The sequence below is a fragment of the Etheostoma spectabile genome, chromosome 15 (genome assembly GCF_008692095.1).
Source record: "Etheostoma spectabile isolate EspeVRDwgs_2016 chromosome 15, UIUC_Espe_1.0, whole genome shotgun sequence".
Classification (NCBI taxonomy): Eukaryota; Metazoa; Chordata; class Actinopteri; order Perciformes; family Percidae; genus Etheostoma; species Etheostoma spectabile.
Genome location: NC_045747.1, coordinates 9,361,468 through 9,369,665, shown reverse-complemented (window position 1 = coordinate 9,369,665; position 8,198 = coordinate 9,361,468). Strand labels below are relative to the sequence as shown.

At 42.2% G+C, this 8,198-nt stretch overlaps 1 protein-coding gene and 1 long non-coding RNA gene across 4 annotated transcripts in view; one reads left to right on the top strand and one right to left on the bottom strand.

The window, feature by feature from the left end:
- Positions 1-8,198, bottom strand: part of LOC116703032 (ubiquitin carboxyl-terminal hydrolase 22) — a 44,805-nt gene that overhangs the window by 8,461 nt on the left and 28,146 nt on the right. The gene's annotated exons all lie outside the window — the stretch shown is intronic.
- The window catches only part of LOC116703034 (uncharacterized), a 16,428-nt gene continuing 16,369 nt past the window's right edge, over positions 8,140-8,198 (top strand). Inside the window, exon 1 of the long non-coding RNA XR_004335320.1 lies at positions 8,140-8,150. This is a non-coding gene — a long non-coding RNA (uncharacterized LOC116703034). The remainder of the gene's footprint in view (positions 8,151-8,198) is intronic.

Here is an 8,198-nt window from a genome sequence, read left to right as displayed (position 1 = left end):
TTGACTACCCCACATTGCCGCAAATATTGCTGGAGACCTACTGAGCCCTCATGGATCCAAATTCCCCCAGAAAACAGTGATTTGGTGGTGGAAAAATCATGGTCTGGGGTAACATCCAGTATTGGGTGTGTGAGAGATCTGCAGGGTGGAAGGCAACATCAATAGTCTCAAATACCAAGAAATCTTACTACCTCTATATTCCCACCCATAAAAGACCAAATTCTGCAGCAGGATGGGCTCCATCGCTACTCCATCTCCCTTCAAAGTTCCTCAAGGCGAGAAGATCAAGATACTCCAGGATTGGCCGCCCAGTCACCAGACATGAACATCAGTGAGCATATGTGGGTAGGATGAAGAGGAAGCATGGAAGACCAAACCAAGAATATTGATGAACTCTGAGAGGCAGCAAGACTGCTTTCCTAGCTATTCCTGATGACTTCATCAATACTTGTATGAATCCTTGCCAACCGCATGGATGCAGTCCTTCACTCATGGAAGTCATACAAGATATTAAATTTGGATCTCACAGCACCACTTTTATTTGCTGACATATTTTAGATTTGCAGTAAATTTGTTCAATTTATGTATAGGCGACAAAACTTTTGTCTTGGCAAATTTACCTTTCTGTCTTGTTTAAAGATAAATCTTGTTTCAGTGAACTAATTTTTTCAGTGCTTAATCATTGTGAGGGTTTTAGCTTTTCTATGACTATTTCTTACACCAATTGATTAATTAAAATCAGGTTAATAGCAGGTGTTTCTACAAAATAGATAACACAAGACTTTTGTCAGGGACTGTTTGTGTATGTATGTATTTGTATGTAGTATGATGTATGTATGTATGTATGTATGTATGTATATAGTATATCAATATTTGCGGCAACTGTGGTGTAATTCAACCGAAGATTAATCTGAAAAATCCACTTCTTCCACTTTTCCATCATCCATCCTTTTAGCAGGCTGTGGGCCTTGGCAAATGCCACACAGTTTTTCAATTGTCTTTTGTTTAGTGCTGGCTTCTGGGCACCTGATTCAACCATGGAGGCCATTTCAAGACAGAATCCAAACAGTTCAGGTTGACACAGGGACTTCAGGTGACCAGGTCTCGTGGAGCTCTGCTGCAGTAGAAAATGGGCTGGCCTTGGATTTTTGAGCCAACAAACGGTCCTCTTGTCAAAAACGTCTCCAGTGTCTTCAAATGGTTTTTTTTATCCTCTGTACTTGATGCTGAGACACATTGAAGGTGTCTGCCACATCAGTGAGGAGAATTTCGCTTATGTCTGTACTGCTGTGAAGCAGCAGGTTAAAATTAGTTTGCTGTAGTACATTTTTTCAAGGTACTCACTTATTGTCGTTGTTTAGTACATCAACCGTCTGTTATACTGCCCTTCATTCTGCTCTCTTTACTGCGGACAGAAAAGAGTAAAAGACATTACATTTTTAAAGCTCCATGCATGCATGAACATGCTACACTGACACATAATCCACTAGGTGGCAGAATGAGCCACTAGGTGGCAGAGATCGCATCTATGAATGATCTTAAGGTCGCTGAACAGAGCTGAATGGATGCTACAGCACGGGGTGGGGCATTACAGCTACTGCTGTCTTTCTGACATTTAACATATTTATAGGATTATTCCGTTTTGGCAGAGATGCAATGTGTGCAATTCCTGTAGGTACAGTATGTAGTATCATCATATAGTATGTACAAACGTTTAAAATGGCTGTACGGGTTGTTTTTTAGAAATATCTGTGCATTTATATCTGGATTTGAAGACTGGCGGACAAGGTCAATTATGGGTAGAAAAGCTTAGATAGAGGCTTACCTGATGCCGAATGCGTCATGTCTAACTCTGGGGAAGGAAACATATGTAGTGATCTTCCTCCGCATTTGGCAGAGTGCTCAAACCGCTGGAGATGGCCAGAGAAGAAGCATAAGAGAGAGAGAGGGGGAAGGGGCGAATAATGGTAAAGAGAAGTGAGAGAGTGTGGGGGAGGGAAAGAACACATTTAGAATAACAAGCATCATCATTACAACTACAAAAACACAGCTAGTGAGAATGCTTTTTCCACCCTGTCTGTAACACATTTACACATTCACAACAAGTTAATGACAGGCTTGGAATGATCTGACAATCTTCTTGAAGCATGTTCCTATGAATGTCATAAATACATTATAGGCCCCCCAGTACGTTATGATAAAATAAAACATGGCCAGCGGAGGACGGCACGAGTCATTGAAGTCATGGGTGTCCTGGGACACTCGGTGTGAAAGGGCTACACAGTAGGAGGTAATGCACCAACCACTGAATTGAATTGAACACAGTGTAACAGAAGCTAAAGCACTGCAAAATCTGAAATTTTCCTCCATCAGATGTAAACTGTATACACACAAGAACAAATTAGCATCTGTTACAGTTTATATTATTTATTGTAATATGTAAGAATGCTGTTTCAAAAAAAAAAAAATATCAAAACTAAATAAATAACTAAATAGGACAAAATTATGAAAAAATAAGTTCTAGATTCACACACCCTATTTAAGGGTTTCTGCATGTTTTACCACTCAAACTTAAGACTTTAACAAGACCTTTTTGAGACCATACATTGTCTGAAACAATTCCCCCATATCTTTCGCATTATAGGACTGGTGTTTAGTCACCTTGTGAAGGAGACCAACACCTCCGCTCTTAGTGCTGGCTCTGATCCACAGCGACACGTAGGTTGTATACGGAAGTTGCGGAGCTGAGGTTGGGGTCTCGCTTATTTAAAAAAAAAAAAAATCACGGAATTTTAAAAAACTGCACGACACAGGAAAATGAGACCTATTTGAAATAATTTAAGACCTAGACGGCTTCAGTGAAGACTTTTTTAAAGCTTAATATTTGAAATTTTAAGCTCTGTAGCCTGAAATAATAAAATGTCAGAAAGTGACAGAAATTGTAAGAAGTGATATTGGCAGTACACGTCACTGGCTGACTCACTTTAAGATGGAAACATGCTACGATGGGGAGCTTCTTCATTGTCGCTGTTTGGTAGATTCCTGGTAGCTATGGCAACCGCCACACTTGATTTTGGCACTGCTTCCTAGATGCTGCTGGCCGCGTAAACCTGCAGAGGGAGGGTTGGAATAAAAGAAAGAGGGTGTGAACAAGTAGAGAACATGTGGGCAAACAAGAGACGGAAGTGAAAACTGGGAAGGAAGATAGTTTATATTTCTTTTGCTATGTTACATAAACCCTTTGATCTCACCTAGTTATACTTCATACGATCTGAAGTAATCGGAAGATTTCAGGGCTTGTGCATCATGTTTGCATGCCGAGTTTTGGTGCGGCCAGTCTGTATGTCACCCCACCCAACCCAAAGCCTTGCTGGTAATGCCAATGCTTCTATCACCACGGCAACAGCACAACCACGTTCTGTACTTTAAGGACTTGCTGCAGCAACTAGGATGTGTAGGTGCTGCAGTAAAAAAAAATAAAGTCTGAAGGAGAAGGCGAGGTGGGGATGAGACAAATGTGAGAGGTAGAGGGTGAGGGCACAGGGGATTGGATGGGAGAGGAGAGGGAATGAAAAGATAAGAGAGAAGGAAAAATTGCAAGAATGAGAGGCAGTAGAGGAGATTTGAGAGGTGACTCTGCCCTGCCAGCCTTGTGATGATGGAAGATGAGATCCAGGGATAACAGGTGTTGTTGTGCCTAGCAGACACAATAGTGACCCCTCAAACAAGTGGAGGGATAAATGAATTCATTTCAATGGAACATTGATATCCAAAAATTGGAGAGTGGCAGAAGGGATACAGGAAATAAGCCAATTGAAAAAATGGCAGTCCCTCCTTTCCTTGCACAATGTTTTTAATAAAAAGAGAAACCGGACAGGCAGAAAAAAAGGCAATCTGTCTGATTTCAGCTGACTGAGCTGTACCGCGTAGGCAGTCTGTGAGAGTGGTGGACCCTGACAGATGGCTCTCTCCATTGACTGTGTCGCCATCCCCCCCCGGGCTGAGGGGCCAGAAGGCGTTGATGAGCCAGGAAGGTCCAACTGATGTCCCAGAATGGATCTATCGTCGTGGAAACCCGCTAGAGAAAAAAAAAAGAGTTTGATGAAGTTGAATAAATACTGTTGTGTTGTGTGTAGTTTGTGGGTCCTTACTACGGTCATGATGAAAGGATGACTAGATGGCATACAAAACCTCTGAAGATTCTGATCATGTTTTTGTTTAATCCTACTGGAAGATTGAGTGTGTCATGTGCATAAATTACACACTGTTCTTCCAGGTCCATTTGCAATTCAATTAAGTGTTACATCAGAGAAAATTGGCCTAACATATGGAAGTTGTATTATTACAGCCCAATGAAGGATGGACTGCAGCCTTGGCAAAATGGAGGCTTTCAGTGTAGAATGCATGCAGTACTCTATCATTGTTGATTAGTGAGTCATGGTGTCTGTAACACCCAGCGGTACCACAGGTGGCTATTAAGGCAAGGAGGCATGCATTTACATGGTGAGAGAGCAACACTGCAGTAATATGGCAAGATTATGATACCACTTTTTGTTGAGAAAGCCTTGAGGATGCATTTTTTTTTTTTTGCATCAGCAGTCTCTTTATTCACTGTGAGGCAGGTACATGGGCATTGAGCTGGGCTCAGCTTGCCTGCTAGTCTGGGCGAGGTGCTTTGCGTTCAGTGCAGCATGCTAATGTTAATGTGACAGGACCGCTCAGGGGCATGGCGCGCTTGGGTTGTGAGGCTGTCTAGACAACCGCCCTTACACGCAGCTCTGCAGGGCCCGGGCCTTTTAATAATAGCAGGGGAGGACACATCCAGTGGTTCACCCACTCTGGAAGACAGGTGTGTCCACATCAATCAGCCCATTGGAGAGAGGAAACTATGCAATCGGATTGATGATGGATGATGATATGAATGAGTATAATGAAGGAAAGGAATAGGTGCTCATGTATACTCCGTCAACATGAATGGGCAGCAAGATCTTAGATGGGGCTTTATTTCGGTAAATTGCATTTTTACACAGTTTATTCCCAACACACAAGATAACACACAAACATACTGGCAAACTTGACAGGTAACATCTGATTGCAGCCCCCAGTGAAGATTGGTCATGATGCAGTTACAGTGGTTTGGATTGTTGGCCTTCTTCCCATTGTCATCTCCTGTGGACCACAGCAGAAAGTATAAATAGATACCCAGATAACGGCAACAACCTGTTTAGCTCCTCTGAAAGACTCTGTCCGGCCCCTTTCTCACTTATCCATTACCCTGCAGCGCAGCCTCTCCGCCACTTCACAACTCTCTGGATTCTAGCTATTAGTAGTAAACATTACTGCAGGTCGGTGGGTGATCGCCTGTCATGCACTCAGCAAGGCCTATTGACATTCCTCACACGCTTGCTTCCTGTCCCTTTAGTCAACACTATTACCATTCCTCTTCAGTATGCTTCAAGTAAAGTAAGGCACTGTGCTCCATGGGTAGATCTAAGGTATAGCTCCACATGATGGATCGGGGCAGTAGGTACAGACACTGCTCTTTGATGAGTTTCCCAATCAGTCCGACTTGAACGAGCTCCATCTTGGGCTGCAGAAAATTTGAAAGAAAAAAAAAAATGCAGTATGCACACTGGGAATGACATATGGATAGTATATAGCTTACTGATGGTGTCCCTTTGCAGTGCCTATGTAGAACGTCTAATGCTGCGATGAGGAATTCGTGGGCGTCTTGCGTCTGTAGCCTGCGGGGTGACGTGCATGAGTCCACACCAGGTGCAGCAGCCGGAAGGGAATGTGGGGTGACCGGTGGCCCGAATAGAACTGAGAGCAAAGAAAAATGGGAGAGGGGTGGGGGTGAAGAGGAGCATTTGTTAGTCTATTCCCCAGGTTTTACTGGGTGCATTATATTTTATCACATCTTTGCCAATTTCATTGCTCACATTGTTCACTGTGATCATGGCTGAACCACTATTTTCAGTCAAGGTGATTTTCTGACTCTTTCAGAAGCTACTTTCTATAATTCTAATTTTAAACCAATTCATAATTTTACCATGTGTCGCCTAACAGCACTAGCTCTAATGACAGCACATACTAGAGCGAGAGGTTTGATGCGCAAGACAGAAAGACGAAGAACTGATTGGCGTTTGGAGGAAAAACATCCATCTGTGAAGTATTGCGTTGTCGTTGGAAATAGAGTGAGTGACAATCCAGGTCAAGTCAGGAGATGGGGTAAGAAAGTAAGAGACGCAGAGAGAGCCCAAAGTTTGCAGGATGCAAACACTACAATGAAGTTCCAACCAGACCTTATTAATGCCAGAGAGGGCTCTAATTTCTCAACACGAAGATTGTTCACACACCTTGGTTTTTCTCACATCTCTCTGAAATGTGATGGAACTGTGAGAGGGGAAACATGCCACGCTGACATGTCTTTTGAATCTTACAAAAACTGCTTCTTTTTTGGTAGTTTGAAAAAAAGAAAAACTGTCTCTGCAGAGTCAGAAGAGTTTGATGACGATTCGGGGGTGGGTTTGAAAACAGAACAAAGATGGAGGATGAAAGCGCAATGAATTAGAGAGTTGGGGACTAGGCGTAAGGTAGAAGGTGATTTTTTTTGTGTTTTGCAACTTTTAATAGATTATTTTTTCTTGTATGACTGACCCTGATTTTTCTGTTCCACACAAAGCTGAATACTCTATCAATGTCTGCCTCCCTGGGTGATAGAGGTGAGCGCATATATATATTATATATATATAATCCTATATATATATAATATATAACATACATACATACTACATACAACATCTACATACAACATACTATACATACACACAAGTCCCTGACAAAGTCTTGTCGCTTATCTATTTTGTAGAACACCTGCTATAACCTGACTTTTAATTAATCAATTGGTGTAAAAATAGCTCATATGAAAAGCTAAAACCCTCACAAATGATGTTCAATGCACTGAAATAATTAGTTTCACTGAAACAAGATTTATCATTTAAACAAGACAGAAGGTCAAATTTTGCCAAGACAAAAGTTTTGTCGCCTATACATAAATTGAACAAATTTACTGCAAATACTAAATATGTCGCAAATTAAATAGTGGTGCTGTGAGATCCAAATTTAATATCTTGTATGACTTCCATGAGCTTGAAGGACTGCATCCATGCGGTTTGGCAAGGATTCATACAATGTATGATGAAGTCATCAGGAATAGCTAGAAAGCATCTTGCTGCCTCTCAGAGTTCATCAATATTCTTTGGTTTGGTCTCCATGCTTCCTCTTTCATCCTACCCACAATATGCTCACTGATGTTCTGTCTGGTGACTGGGCCGGCCAATCCTGGAGTATCTTGATCTTCTTCGCCTTGAGGAACTTTGAAGTGGAGATGAAGTATGCGATGGAGCACCATCCTGCTGCAGAATTGGCCTCTTTTATGGTTGGGAATATAGAGGTAGCTAAATTTCTTGGTATTTGAGACTATTGATGTTGCCTTCCACCCTGCAGATCTCTCACACACCCAATACTGGATGTTACCCCAGACCATGATTTTTCCACCACCAAACTTCATGTTTTCTGGGTGAATCTTGGATCCATGAGGGCTCCAGTAGGTCTCCAAGCAATATTTGCGGCAACTGTGGTGTAATTCAACCGAAGATTAATCTGAAAAATCCACTTCTTCCACTTTTCCATCATCCTCCTTTTAGCAGGCTGTGGGCCTTGGCAAATGCCACAGTTTTTCAATTGTCTTTTGTTTAGTGCTGGCTTCTGGGCACTGATTCAACCATGGAGGCCATTTCAAGACAGAATCCGACAACCAGTCAGGTTGACACAGGACTTCAGTGACCAGGCTCGTGGAGCTCTGCTGCAGTAGAAAGGCTGGCCTTGGATTTTTGAGCCCACAAACGTTCCCTTGTCAAAAACGTCTCCAGTGTCTTCAAATGGTTTTTTTTATCCTCTGTACTTGATGCTGAGACACATTGAAGGTGTCTGCCACATCAGCAGTGGATCTGGTCTCAGCCTCTTGATAATCAAAACTTTAGTCTCAGGGTGAATCTTAGGCATGCTTGCAGATGTCTAGTTGCAGTTGATGTGAAGTCTAGTGTACTGGGGTTGTTTTTTACACACCTGAGACCTAATTGATCCTTGTTAGTCACAGTGAAGCTCATATGACAAGGCGACAACACCTTAATGTC